General features: G+C 41.5%; 1 protein-coding gene across 19 annotated transcripts in view; it reads right to left on the reverse strand.

Moving 5' to 3' along the window:
- The window catches only part of PTEN (phosphatase and tensin homolog), a 153746-nt gene that overhangs the window by 20647 nt on the left and 118584 nt on the right, over positions 1-14515 (reverse strand). The gene's annotated exons all lie outside the window — the stretch shown is intronic.

Below are 14515 nucleotides of genomic sequence, written 5' to 3' on the forward strand. Positions count from 1 at the left end.
AAAATTAACATTAAAATTATCCTTAAAAGTTTAAGAATTGTTTAAAAGTAACTTAATATGGTTTAATATGGTTTATTATACCATATTATTTCCTGCAACTTCAGCAAATAATTGGTTATTCAAGAAAAAACAGAGTCACTAAATAGGTGAGGGAAATAGCAGGTAGAAGATGGATGGAAAGGATATTTTTGTGAACCATGTGACTTTTTGAGCCATATAAACTAATTATCTATTTAACACACTAAATAAAACTTTTTTTTTTTTTTGAGTTAGCAGTGAGAGAGAAAGGTCTTCCTTCCCTTGGTTCACCCCCAAATGGCCTCTATGGCTGGCGCACTGCCCCAATCCTAAGCCAGGAGCCAAGTGCTTCCCCCTGGTCTCCCATGCGGGTATAGGGCCCAAGCACTTGGGCCATCCTCCACTGCCTTCCCGGGCCACAGCAGAGAGATGGACAGGAAGCGGAGCAACTGGGACAGAACCAGCACCCCTACCAGGACTAGAACCCGGGGTGCCGGTGCCGCAGGCAGAGGATTAGCCAAGTGAACCGCGGCGCCAGCCCACATTTTTTAAAGTCAATGCAAGTCTACAAGATCAGGCAGTCATTAATAAAAAGGTTTTCAAAGCTTCAAACTTTTTTCAAAGTACTAAGCAATTACATCTTTAGTGCAAGAGTTTATACACACAGTTAATCTTTACCAAAAAGGCTAGGTAAACACGTAGAATGCATGAATGTAACAGCTATCAATTATGGTCAAGTAATTTATGTGTAACAGCTGAACCAAAATTCCTGACACAAAAACACCAAAAAAAGTACACTTAAAAATTTCATTAGTCTCTTATTTTACTAATAAATTCAGCATTCTAACAAAATTAAAAAGTTGTAAGGTCTGTATGTATGTGGCCACAGCCTTAAATGTATCATATACTCCTCACTCTAGTCTCTTCTCTCTGAGCAATGAAGTACACTTACTGAAACTGAATTCACAAATACATCAATCACCTCTTAATCTAGGATTTGAAAAAAACGACTAAGAAGTCATAATAAATTAACAATACAACTACAAAATTTCAAACATAATACCTGAATGTATACTGAAAACAATGCTGTATGTGCATCATTTACTTATAGTATTTTGAATATGAAGACTCAATTCATATCTTTTTATCTTTTTAAAATATAAGAAATTAAAGTTCTCCTCAAAAATTTGTTTTTTGCATATGAAAAGAGGGTTGGACTTTAAAGTTGTTGAAAATTAAAAACACTGTTTTCAAATTTCCATTCTTCATTTAAATTAAGAATGATAATAGTTTTAATCACTAACCAAGAACTTTTAAGTTATACAGGTTTATTTATTTATTTATTTTTAAAGATTTATTTGTTTATTTGAAAGTCTGAGTTATACAGAGCAGAGGCAGAGAGAGAGAGAGAGGTCTTCTGTCAGAAGGTTCACTCCCCAGATGGTCGCAACAGTTGGAGCTGCACTGATCCGAAGCCAGGAGCTTCTTCCTGGTCTCCCACGCAGGTGCAGGTGCCCCAGGACTTGGGCCATCTTCTACTGCTTTCCCAGGCCATAGCAGAGAGCTGGATTGGAAGTGGAGCAGCCAGGACTAGAGCCAGCGTCCATGTGGGATGCCAGCGCTTCAGACCAGGGCGTTAACCCGCTATGTCACAGCACCGGCCCCAAGTTATACAGGTCTATAACTATATCCCAAAGATACAGTTCTACTGTATTACCAGTGACTCTCCTTTCCAGTCTTAACAGTGATGAAAATTACTTACATTCTCAACCTTTTCTCCTCAAATACTAACTTTCAACAAACTCTAGTTTTAGTTAAACCGAGCATTCTTCAGGTCAACTTAGCACCACATTTCTAGCCATCATCTCCAAAGTCAGTCATTGTGCCTTCAATTCCTTTATGGTCACAAATCAAGAAGTGGAACTCAAGATTACATCTGGTATTCCTCCCTCTATTCCTTCCAGCCCAGTTTTCCAAAGCTTTCTGTTTCAAGTATCACTCAAAACTCTTTCAGTATACTCTAACTATTGACCACTATAATATCAGCATTTTGTTCACCTCATGTTTTTTTACTCTGACTTAGATATATCATCCTCAATGCTTTCTGCTTGTACTACTTTACCAGAAACCCAGATATCACCCATTGTGAACACACTCAAAATTCCCTTCTCCCATAAGATCTCTTCTTCACTCTCGATACTGTGTGTTTCATGGTGCTCCTTAAGGTTCCATTTTAAGCAAGCGCCTTATTAATTACCTATTCTACAGCATTTGTCTTTTTTCTCTAACTGTATCTGCCTCAAAACAGGCTCAGACAGCCTTTATTTTTAATACAAAATTAGCAAACAATTCAAACATCAAAACCCCATATTCTTCCCAGATTTTTTCTCTCTCAAACTATCATCCTTCCTCTCAATATAACCACAAAATTTCAAGGTGAAACTTCCATTCCCAAATCAAATAAATCAATTATGAGGCTGATTTCTGAGTGGTCATTAATGATTTCTTAACAAGCAAATTTCCAACTGTTTTCTTAGCCTCATCCTGGCTGACCTTTCTGCAGCCACTCTGAAACTTCCTTGCTTGTCAGGTCTTCCTTTCTACAGGTTTCTTCTACTCTTACTGGCTGTCTTTTCTTTTGTTCCTAAATGTAGACAAAACTAAAATATTTTCCCCTTTCTATGTCAATACTTGGATTATCAATCTTACATGGCAACTCTGAAATCTCTCTCAATATGACATTATTCCCACTTTACCTCAGCAGAATTTCCAGCATTTAGCTGGATGCATTTTTTTAAGATTTTATTTATTTATTTGAGAGGCAGAGTTATAGACATTGAGAGGGAGAAACAGAGAGAAAGGTCTTCTTTCCATTGGTTCACTCCCCAAATGGCCACAACGGCCAGAGCTGTGCCGATCCAAAGCCAGGAGCCAGGAGTTTCTTCCTGGTCTCCCATGTGGGTGCAGGAGCCCAAGCACTTGGGCCATCTTCTACTGCTTTCCCAGGCCACAACAGAGAGCTGCACTGGAAGAGGAGCAGCATGGACTAGAACCAGTGCCCATACAGGATGCCAATGCAACAGGTGGAGGATTAACCTACTGTGCCACACAGCACCAGCTTCAGCTGGAAGCTTCTACCTGGAAATCTCAGGAATACTTAAAATATACAAGTTCAAAAGTTAAAGCTTCCATATTTCTGTACAGACCAATTTCTCTTAGTTCTACCAATGATATGCATCACTAATTTGTCTAGCACCCAAGGCCAAAACCGTTCCTAAGAACCTCCACCACCACTGCTTACGAGTCTTTATCATCTTCTCTGCATTCTTGTAAATGGCTTCAGAAATATCTAATACTCATAAAACCAGGTAAGGTAGGTATTGGTAACACTGTATGATAGATGACGTAAGGTCATACATGTGATAAGAAATGGAAATAGATTCTATCCCAGAACTCAAACTCAGAGCTTCCACTCATCTTGCCATCTTCTTCCTACTGGAAGAAAAGACATCTGAGAGAAAGCAGTGAAACTGTGGTCAAAAAGTGAAGGGGGCCGGAGCCGCGGCTCACTAGGCTAATCCTCCGCCTGCGGCGCCAGCACACCGGGTTCTAGTCCCAGTCGGGGCGCCAGATTCTGTCCCAGTTGCCCCTCTTCCTGTCCAGCTCTCTGCTATGGCCCGGGAGTGCAGTGGAGGATGGCCCAAGTGCTTGGGCCCTGCACCCCATGGGAGACCAGGAGAAGCACCTGGCTCCTGACTTCGGATCAGCGCGATGCGCTGGCCACGGCGGCCATTGGAGGGTAACCAACGGCAAAAGGAAGACCTTTCTGTCTCTCTGTCCACTCTGCCTGTCAAAAAATTAAAAAATAAAAATAAAAATAAAAATAAAAGTGAAGGGAGGGGATCCCAACACTATGGTGAAGGTCTACGCAACAGAGTAGCAGTTAGAGATTGGTACACCAGTCAGCCTATTAACCACCTGTATACACACAAACACACACACACACAAAGTTCATAAACACATATACATACACAAGTACACGTGCACATATACACAATAGGCGATAAACCACAAATTAATCTCATTTAGAGTACTTGTCTTTGATAGCTACAAATCTATTCAGTTACCCATATCCAGATTTTTGACTCTGAAATTCTACTCAACATATCAGTTCTAGTATCTCTGGCCTATTTCAGTTTCTTTCTTGTAATTTTACAAAAGCCAACTGATTATCAGCTTTTGAATGGTATTTTCCAAAGACCCTTTTCACCACCCTTTTACACTTTTGTAAAACTAATCATACCAGGAGGGCATTAAGACACAGTGCATAAAGCCACCAACTGGGACTCCTGTTGCATCCCATACTGGAATCCATTTCGGTATGGGATGTGGGTGGTTGAGTCCTGGATACTTTGCCTTTTTTTTTTTTTTTTAAAGACTTATTTTATTTATGTGAGAGACAGAGATACAGAGAGGGAAAGATGGAGAGAGAAAGAGATCTTTCATCTGCTGGTGCACTCCTTAAACAGCCACAACAGCCAGTACTGGGTCAAGTTGAATTCAGGAACCAGGAGCTTCTTCCAGGTCTCCTACATGGGTGCAGGGGCCCAAGCACTTGGGCCATCCTCTGCTGCTTTCCCAGGTACATTAGCAGGGAGTTAGGTTGGAAGTGCAGCAGCTGGGACTGGAACCAGCACCCAAATGGCGTAACAGCATTACAGGCAGAGGCTAAATACCACTATGCCATAACGCCTGCCCCCCAGATACTTTGCTTTCCATCCAACTTCGGCCAATGAATGCTGAGAGGTAGCAGATAATGGTTCAAGTATTTGGGCCCCTGCCACCAGAGTCAGAGACCCAGATGGAATTCTGAAGTCCCAGCTTTGGCCTGGCCCAGATCTGAGTGTTTCAGGCATTTGGGGGAGTGAACCAGTGGGGGGGAGATCTGTCTATCTCTAACTCTCTGTGTCAGTCTGCCTTTAAAATAAATAAATGGCTTTCCTTTCATTAAACTTTTTTTTTTTTTTAAATCTCTAGTTTTACTGAATTGCAATTAAGGAATGAGGCTTAATAGGTCACTTACAAAGGAGTGTTTTTTTCTAATTGGCCTAATAAATTAATAATGTTGATAACTTCTATGGATGACAAAAAATACATTTTATGAGTGAATTTTATTACTGAAGCCACCTATATATCTAACTTTGTGCCTTTGTGGAGTGTATTAGTTTCTACTATCATTGCTTTACTAACAGGTTTTTTAAATTTCTTCCAGCTTCTGATGGTGAGTTTAGCATAGATGAGTTTACAATTGCTAAGTCTCCAGGTAGAATATACTCTATACTGATAAAAAAAAAAAAATTTTTTTTTTATATAGTTTTATACTTTTTTGCCTTTTTTTTTTTTTTTTTTTTTTTTTTGACAGGCAGAGTGGACAGTGAGAGAGAGAGAGACAGAGAGAAAGGTCTTCCTTTGCCGTTGGTTCACCCTCCAATGGCCGCCGCGGCCGGCGCGCAGCCGGCTCACCGCGCTGATCCGATGGCAGGAGCCAGGTACTTTTCCTGGTCTCCCATGGGGTGCAGGGCCCAAGTTCTTGGGCCATCCTCCACCGCACTCCCTGGCCACAGCAGAGAGCTGGCCTGGAAGAGGGGCAACCGGGTCAGAATCCGGCGCCCCGACCAGGACTAGAACCCGGTGTGCCGGCGCCGCAAGGAGGGGGATTAGCCTAGTGAGCTGCAGCACCAGCCACTTTTTTGCTTTAAATGCTACTCAGATACAGAGATCATGTCATCTGCTTTTGAAATTTACATTTACCTGTTACATTTTTACTCATTTTTTTTTATTTGACAGATAGAGTTACAGACAATGAGAGAGACAGACAGACAGAAAGGTCTTCCTTCCATTGGTTCACTCCCCAAATGGCCACTACAGACGGCACTGCGCCAATCCAAAGCCAGGAGCCAGGTGCTGCTTCCTGGTCTCCCACGCAGGTACAGATGCCCAAGCACTTGGGCCATTCTCCACTGCCTTCTCGGGCCACAGCAGAGAGCTGGACTGGAAGAGGAACAACCGGGACTAGAACCCAGTACCCATGTGGGATGCCGGCGCCACAGGCAGAGGATTAACCAAGTGAGCCACGGCACCGGCCCCTACTTATTTATTTTAAAACCTGAGTTGTTGGCCAGCGCCACGGCTCACTAGGCTAATCCTCCACCTGCGACACCAGCACACCAGGTTCTAGTCCCGGTCGCAGCACCAGATTCTGTCCTGGTTGCTCCTCTTCCAGTCCAGCTCTCTGCTGTGGCCCGGGAGTGCAGTGGAGGATGGCCCAAGTGCTTGGGCCCTGCAACCGCATAGGAGACCAGGAGAAGCACCTGACTCCTGGCTTTGGATCAGCGCGGTCCGCCAGCCACAGCGTGCCAGCTGCAGCGGCCATAGGGGGGTGAACCAACGGAAAAGGAAAACCTTTCTCTCTGTCTCTCTCACTGTCCACTCTGCCTGTCAAAAAATAAATAAATAAATAAAAACCTGAGTTGTTTTATGTAAATCTCTTATATTAATATATTTAAAAGACTTATAAGTACAGGTTATACAATCTTCTAGACCCAGAACACTGGCATACTACTACTTCTAGAACAGAAAAACCACCTTAATACCATAACACAGGGGATGTGATGCCTTATTCATAATCTGTGTTTCCATCTCAGATGATGATCTCAGGTCATCTTCTTAAGGTGAATTCACAATTTAAATGTTTTCAGTTACCAAAGTAATTCTTAGCTGGCATTATGGCATAGTGGGTAAAGCTGCCAGCTGTGACACCAGTATCCCATATGAGCACCAATTCAAGTCTCAACTGCTCTGCTTCCAATCCAGCTCCCTGCTAATGTGCCTAGGAAAGCAGCAGAAGATGGCCCACATACTTGAGCTCCTGCACCAATGTGGGTGACCCAGAAGTTCCTGGCTTCAGACCAGCCCAGCTCCAGCCTTTGTGGCCATTTGGGGAGCGAGCAGATGAATAAGTACTCCCCACCTCTGTAACTCTGCCTTTCAAATAAATAAATAAATCTTTGTTTAAGAAAAAGTAATTTTTTACTTCAGTAACATTTCACTGGCGCTCTAAACTCATAAATACACTGTTTTCTTGAAGCTTAGAGATTTGCATTTCAGAATGATCACAATAAGATTACAGGAAAGTAATTCAACAAAAGAATAAATATGGCTATGTGCCAATATTTCAGATAGATTCCTTTTTTTCTTTAAAGATTTTTTTTGAAAGTCAGAGTTACGGGGTGGAGGAGGGAGGAGGGAGGGAGGGTCTTCCATCTGCTAGTTCACTCCCCAGTTGGCCACAATGGTTGAGCAGCGCCGATCCGAAGCCAGGAGCCAGGAGCTTCTTCCACGTGGGTCTCCCACGTGGGTGCAGGGGCCCAAGTACTTGGGTCATCTTCTGCTGCTTTCCCAGGTCACAACTGAGAGCTGGATCAGAAGAGGAGCAGCCAGGACTTGAACAGGCACACATATGGGATGCCGGCACTGCAGGTGGCGGTTTACCCACTATACCATAGTGCCGGCCCCCAGATAGATTCCTAATGCCATAACTTTACAAGATAGGTATTATCACCTCCTTTTCTTTTTTTTTTTTTTTTTTTTTTTTTTTGACAGACAGAGTAGACAGTGAGAGAGAGAGAAAGGTCTTCCTTTTGCCATTGGTTCACCCTCCAATGGCCGCTGCAGCCGGCACACTGCGGCCGGCTCACCGCACTGATCCTAAGCCAGGAGCCAGGTGCTTCTCCTGGTCTCCTATGCGGGTGCAGGGCCCAAGCACTTGGGCCATCCTCCACTGCACTCCCGGGCCACAGCAGAGCGCTGGACTGGAAGAGGAGCAACCAGGACAGAATCTGGCGCTGCGACTGGGACTAGAACCCGGTGTGCTGGCGCCGGAGGCAGAGGATTAGCCTATTGAGCCGCAGCGCCGGCCATAACTTCCATTTTTAAGGATCAGAGAACAGCTCCATTGTACATAATTACCTTGCTGAAAACCAGGATCTGGCTCTAAATGTGATTCTGAATCTACAACTTTCACTTAGATGTCCTGGATTGCACTTGTAGGAGGCATTCTAACTGTGGTATCAATAAAGTTTTAAGTTCTTTGGGCTCTTACTTCTTCCATCTCTGAAGAATCTCCAAAATTTGGAGTTACTACGGTGGTTCAGTTCTAAGTAATTCTTGGTCATATATTAAACAGGAATGTGTTGGCTGGCGCCGCAGCTCACTAGGCTAATCCTCTGCCTGTGGCGCCGGCACTTCGGGTTCTAGTCCCGGTCGGGGTGCTGGATTCTGTCCCGGTTGCTCCTCTTCCAGTCCAGCTCTCTGCTGTGGCCCGGGAGTGCAGTGGAGGATGGCTCAAGTGCTTGGGCCCTGCACCCGCATAGGAGACCAGGAGAAGCACCTGGCTCCTGGCTTTGGATCGGCTCGGTCCACCAGCCACAGCGCGCCAGCTGCAGCGGCCACTGGGGGTGAACCAACGGAAAAGGAAGACCTTTCTCTCTGTCTCTCTGTCACTGTCCACTCTGCCTGTCAAAAAACAAAACAAAACAAAACAAAAACACCTGGAATGTGTAAACTACATAATCCTTGAAAATGCGAAGCAGATATCTGATTTTTCCTCTCCATCTCACATGCTTTATTTTCCTTGATTTTCCCTGAATTGGAGGGTGTTGGGTGGGCCCTATTCTTCAGCTTAAGATACACAACCCAGTTAGAGAATTCCATTCCTTGTCCAAAATTTTTAGTTCAGGAATAGGCACATGTTCCAATCCAAGGAAGTAAGAACCCAATCTAGGAATTTTTGCTCAAACTGTAGCTCTCTTCTGTTGCGATTGTTAAAGAAGGTAGCATGTAAACAGAAACTACTAAGAACCATACCTTGCTATTATTTGTAGAGTCTCTATGAAGATAAAGCATATACATAAGAAAGAAGATCAAAGATAAGGTGGGACAGACTCCTGGCATCTGTTGAGCACTTACCTAAAGGTCAGAGCTTTTAAATTATATATGTCAGTAAATGTCTCCTTTTGTTTAAGCTACTGTCAGTTGGGCTTCTTTAACTTAGAACTGAAAAAGTGCTCCTTATACATTATAAAGCAACCTTTGCTGTCAAAATAATATGTAAAAATTTGGACATCAAAATGTAGTGCAGTAGAAAAACACAATAGGTTTAAGGTTAGGAGATACAGTTTTGAGTTATTACACTGAGAAAGTAAATAACATAGGACGAGCTCATCTTTGTAGATCTCTTTATCATTTACATGAGTCTGAATTAAATTGCTTCTTGGATCCTTCAAAATATAAAATTTTCCACAATTTTATGAATCCACAAATTGGATAAAACACTTAAATAGCACGCATCAGAATTAATATGGTAGAAAAATAAGAATGTTGGAGCTGGCATTGTGGTATAGCAAGTAAAGCTTCTGTCTGCCAACGCCAGCATCCCATATGGTCCCTGGTTTCTCTTCCAGCTGCTCCATTTCTGATCAAGCTCCCTGTGGTAGCCTGTGAAAGCAGAAGATGGCCCAAGTGCTTGGGCCTCTGCCACTCATGTTGGAGACCCAGCGAAGCTCATGGCTTCTGGCCCAGTCCTTGCCACTGTGGTCATTTGGGAGTGAACCAATGGATGGAAGACCTCTTTTTGTCTCTCTCTCTCTGCAACTCAAATAAATAAATAAATAAATAAATAGATGATATTATAATAGGATTTTGTTTTTAAGAATAATTATAGGGCTGGGGACTTCGGCACAATAGGTTAATATTCTGTCTGTGGCACCGGTTCTAGTCTCAGCTGCTCCTCTTCTGATCCAGCTCTCTGTTATGGCTTAGGAAATCAGTGGAAGATGGCCCAAGTGCTTGGGCCCCTGCACCCACATGGGAGACCGGGAAAAAGCTTCTGGCTCCTGGCTTCGGATCAGCTTAGCTCAAGCTGTTGCGGCCACTGGGGGAGTGAACCAGTGGATGAAAGACCTTTCTCTGTCTCTTCCTCTCTCTCTCTCTGTGACTCTCTGAATTAAATAAGAATCTTAAAAAAAAAAAAAAAAAAAAAAAAAGGAAAGTAAGTATAGTTTGTTTTTTGTTTTCTTTAGAGAGAGAAGGAGAAACAGAGAGAGATCTTTCATCCACTAGTTTACTCCCCAAATCGTTGCAATGGCCTAGGTTGGGTTAGGCCAAAGCCAGAAACTTCCTCAGAGTCTCCCAAGTGGGTGCAGGGACTCAAGTACTTGGGCCATCTTCCATTGCTTTCCCAGGCACATCAGCAGGGAGCTGGATCAGAAGTGGAGAAGCCAGGACTCAAACTGGCACACATATGGGATGCTCGTGATACAGGTGGCAGCTTTACCCACTATGCCACAGTGCCTGCCTTTCCTGTTTGGTTACAAATGAAAAAGAAATAAGAAAATTTCATTAGGTTACAACATGGGGAAATTCAGGAAACAAGTAAGAAAAAAACAACCAAATTATAATATTAGGACATAAAATTTCATTCCCCAGAGAAACAAAAAAAGTTTCTGGGCAGGTATTTGGCCTAGAAGTTAAGCTGTCAGTTATGATGCCCACATACACACTGGAGTGTCTGGATTTGACAGCCAGCTTTGGCTCAATTCCAGCTGCCTAATAATGTATATCCTGGGAGGTAGTAGTGATGACTCAAGCAGTTAGATTTCTACCAACCATATAGGAGACCTGGATTTAGTTCTCAGTTCCTGGCTTCAGCTCATAGCCAGCCCATCACAGGCATTTGGAGAGTAAGCAAACAGGCAGAAGTTTTTTCTCTCTCTAAGTAAATTAAAATAAAAAATAAATAAAAAAAACTTTGAGATCAACTTAACATTTTTTCTAGATTTTAGTCTTCAAAGAAGAAGAGCTCAATGAACTTATGTACATAGTTCATAGTATATAGGAATTTTTATCTGTGAAAGTTGATTTGGAAACAAAGAAAAAGAAAATTAAGCCTACTTTACCTGATACCATTCTAGAGGGGGGTTGGCAATGGAAAGAAAGAGTAGCAGTGATTCTAGGTAAGTCTGTCATATAGTACAAGTTTAGTTCTTTAAACTCAGAAGTTTAGGAAATCCTTCCAAAATACATAGTTACCAGCATTCGTAAAATGTTTTATCTCTTTCTTCAGGTTTACAATAAATGTGTAAATTGTCTATTAAAATACTGAAATTTAAGTGCACATGGAGACAGCAGGGCACAGGGTTAGATAAGAAGCAATGCCAGAAAGTGCCTTGCAGCAAGCTTTCATAGAAAAAAAAATTGATGGCTTGCTTCGGAATAATTTGCCACATTTTCATAAAGCAAAATATCAAATACACAAATGAATCACTCCTGAATGACTCCTGGGGAAGTATAACGTAGTTTCCTATAAATACTGATATATATAATTCTGCCTTCAATGTATGGGTTATGTCACTCAGAACTTTTTCATCACTTCACGACCTCATTTGTACCATATCTGATGAAGAAACGTCAAAACTCTGAGACAGATTATTTTGAGAAGAGTGCAAAATCTACAAATTCTTTTACTGAAATATGATGACTGCCTTCTCTCTCTTCAAAACAAAGAGAACAAAAAAGATTTTACTTCTGTATAAACATCAGAACACAACTTTCTTCAGTCTTAATACTGTTCTATAACTAAAATTAAGGATACTATATGTGTTTTTCCCCTACAAATGTTTCTCTTGCATTCTTTTTACTCTGACCCTACTTCACAACAACATCCCCTGCCAATTCAGCAAATATCCTCTCCTCACCTTAGAAAGAAACTGAATTGACATTTTACTCAATTATGATGAATAGCATATCTTCTCACTGACAAATTAAATCACTTTTGATTATGAAGACTTGTCTTGGACCTAATTTGAACTAGAAACAAAAAAAAAAATGATATAAGTATCTTTGAGTTTTTTTTTTAAAAAAGATTTTGTTTATTTATTTGAGAAGTAGAGTTAGAGAGAGAGAGAGAGGAAGAAACAGAGAGAAAGGTCTTTCATCTGCTAGTTCACTTCCCAAATGGCTGCAATGGCTAGATCTTGGACAATCTGAAGCCAGGAGCTTCTTCTGGGTCTCCCAAAATAGTGCAGGAGTCTAAGCACTTGGGCCATATTCTGCTTTCCCAGGCCACAGCTGAGAGCGGATCAGAAGAGGAGCAGCCAGGACTAGAACCGGCGCCCATATGGGATGCCGGTGCTGCTGGTGGAAGCTTAACCCACTATGCCACAACACTGGCCCCGGGGCTGATTTTTAATTCCTAAACATAATAAGATGGAGTATCTCAAATGTTTCTTATATGCAAAATTTTTGCCCACAACAGCATATAGCCAGCTATTCCAAGAAAGTATCCTTATCATGGGTGCCAGTTCCAGTCCTGGCTGTTCCATTTCCGATACAGCTCTCTGCTGTGGCCTGGGAAAGCAGAAGATGGCCCAAGTCCTTGGGCCCCTGCACCCATGAGGGAGACCCAGAAAAAGCTCCTGGCTTCTGATTGGCGGAAACTCTGGCCATTGCAGCCAACTGGGGAGTGAACTAGTGGATGGAAGACTTCTTTCTCTCTGCCTCTCCTTCTCTCTCTGTGTGACTCTCTTTCAAATAAATAAATAAATCTTTTTTTTTTTTTTAAAAGAAAGTACCCATATCAGACGGATTATATATGCATATATATGTGGGCATTGAGAAGAGGGAGAGAATACAGTTTAGTTAAAAAAAAACTTAGACCTTTATTTGCCCCAACTCAAAATCCTTCATTAAAGTACCTTACTAGGCTATTGACTATAATGCCAAACAAACAGAAAAGTCACATAGTTGAATATGATGAAGTTAAGTATCTTAGAGAAAGTCAAATATATTTATAATTTGGTAAAGGAAAGTAAAATTTTGCAATACCTCTACCAAATAATTTCATTCATTGCAAAAAATCTGGCTTTTTTTCTAAAATTATGAAAAAAGTCAGAAGTATTCTAAATATCACTCCTCTTCAGCATATGACTTCTCAGTATAGACACTAGCTTTTTTCAAATGTATGTATGGTGACACAATTAAAAAATAATTCCTATTTTTGAGTCCTTTTTAGAAACTTCAAGGGTCATTAACATTTCCAAAATCGTCAAGTTTCTTTGCCAAAACATACTTCTCCTGAAGAAATCTTAGTATTCTGTAGACAGACAGTAAACCTTTATGTCTGAAAATACTTTTGGTTTTGTTGCTCTAGTAAAGAACAAGCTAAGTCACTGTCACTCACTGCTTTGTTCATCAGCATGCACTGGGCTGGAAAGACTCTTTCATCAATACTGAAAGAAATCTTATCTACTGTTGTGAAAATATTCTACTGCTTCAGGAGTGCCAAGGTTTGAATCACAGCCTATGCAAGAGGATTTGTCATGAGAAAATCTACTGTTGTGGAAGTTGCCAAATTCACAAACGCTAAAATTTTGAATCAAGATGGGGCCGGTGCTATGGTGAAGTGTGTAAAGCTGCTACCTGCAGTGCCAGCAAACCATATGGGCACTGGTTTGAGTCCCAGCTGCTCCACTTATGATCCAGCTCTTTGTTATGGTCTGGGAAAGCAGTGGAAGATGGCCCAAGTCCTTGGGCCCCTGCATCCACATGGGAGACCTGGAAGAAGCTGCTGGCTCCTGGCTTCACAAAGGCCCAGCTCCAGCCGTTGCAGCCATTTGGGGAGTGAACCAGTGGATGGAAGACCCTCCCTCCCTCCCTCTCTCTCTCTCTCTCTTTCTGCCTCTCTGTAACTCTGCCTTAAAATAAATAAATAAATCTTAAAAAAAAAAAAAAAAGAAGTTCCATAAGAGGTTTTTGTCAAGAAATGAGAACAACTATTAAGTTCTATGCAACATATAATTTGCTGGCTTTCAGAAGACAAATTTTACAGCCAGATCCTGCTCTACACTGAATAAAATACAAACTCTTAAACAGTTCAACTCTTTAACCTTAAAAGTGAAATGTAGAGTCATAATCCTTTCCTTTATAACAGCATCAGTGATACAGATCTTGCCAAAAAAGGATCTCATTAACTTGAAGGCAAGGAAAATAATGCAATATGAATTTATTTGAAGAGTCACAGAGGATTCTTATTTCTTGACAAAAGGGCACTTTCACTGAGCAAAACAATCTGCAGATACTGTTTGCAAAATAGGGTTTACAGCTTTTGTTTGCATGAAAAATCAAGTCAAACTTGTTCATGTATCAAGTTTGATACAATTTTTAATATCAAAGATAATGATATACTTTTACCTAATTCTAAAGGTAAACAATAACAGCCCTTTCAGTACTGAGCAGAACTAAAGCTTAATTTCAGTAATGTATACCCTGATATTTATTCATTATTGTTCAGTGGTAGTCACTCATTTTTGCATGGAAAAAGAATAATCCTTACATGGGTTCCTCTTACATTCTATCTTTTTTTAAGAAGTTGTCTGTGGGG

This window comes from Oryctolagus cuniculus, chromosome 15, assembly GCF_964237555.1.
Source record: "Oryctolagus cuniculus chromosome 15, mOryCun1.1, whole genome shotgun sequence".
NCBI classification, from domain to species: Eukaryota; Metazoa; Chordata; class Mammalia; order Lagomorpha; family Leporidae; genus Oryctolagus; species Oryctolagus cuniculus.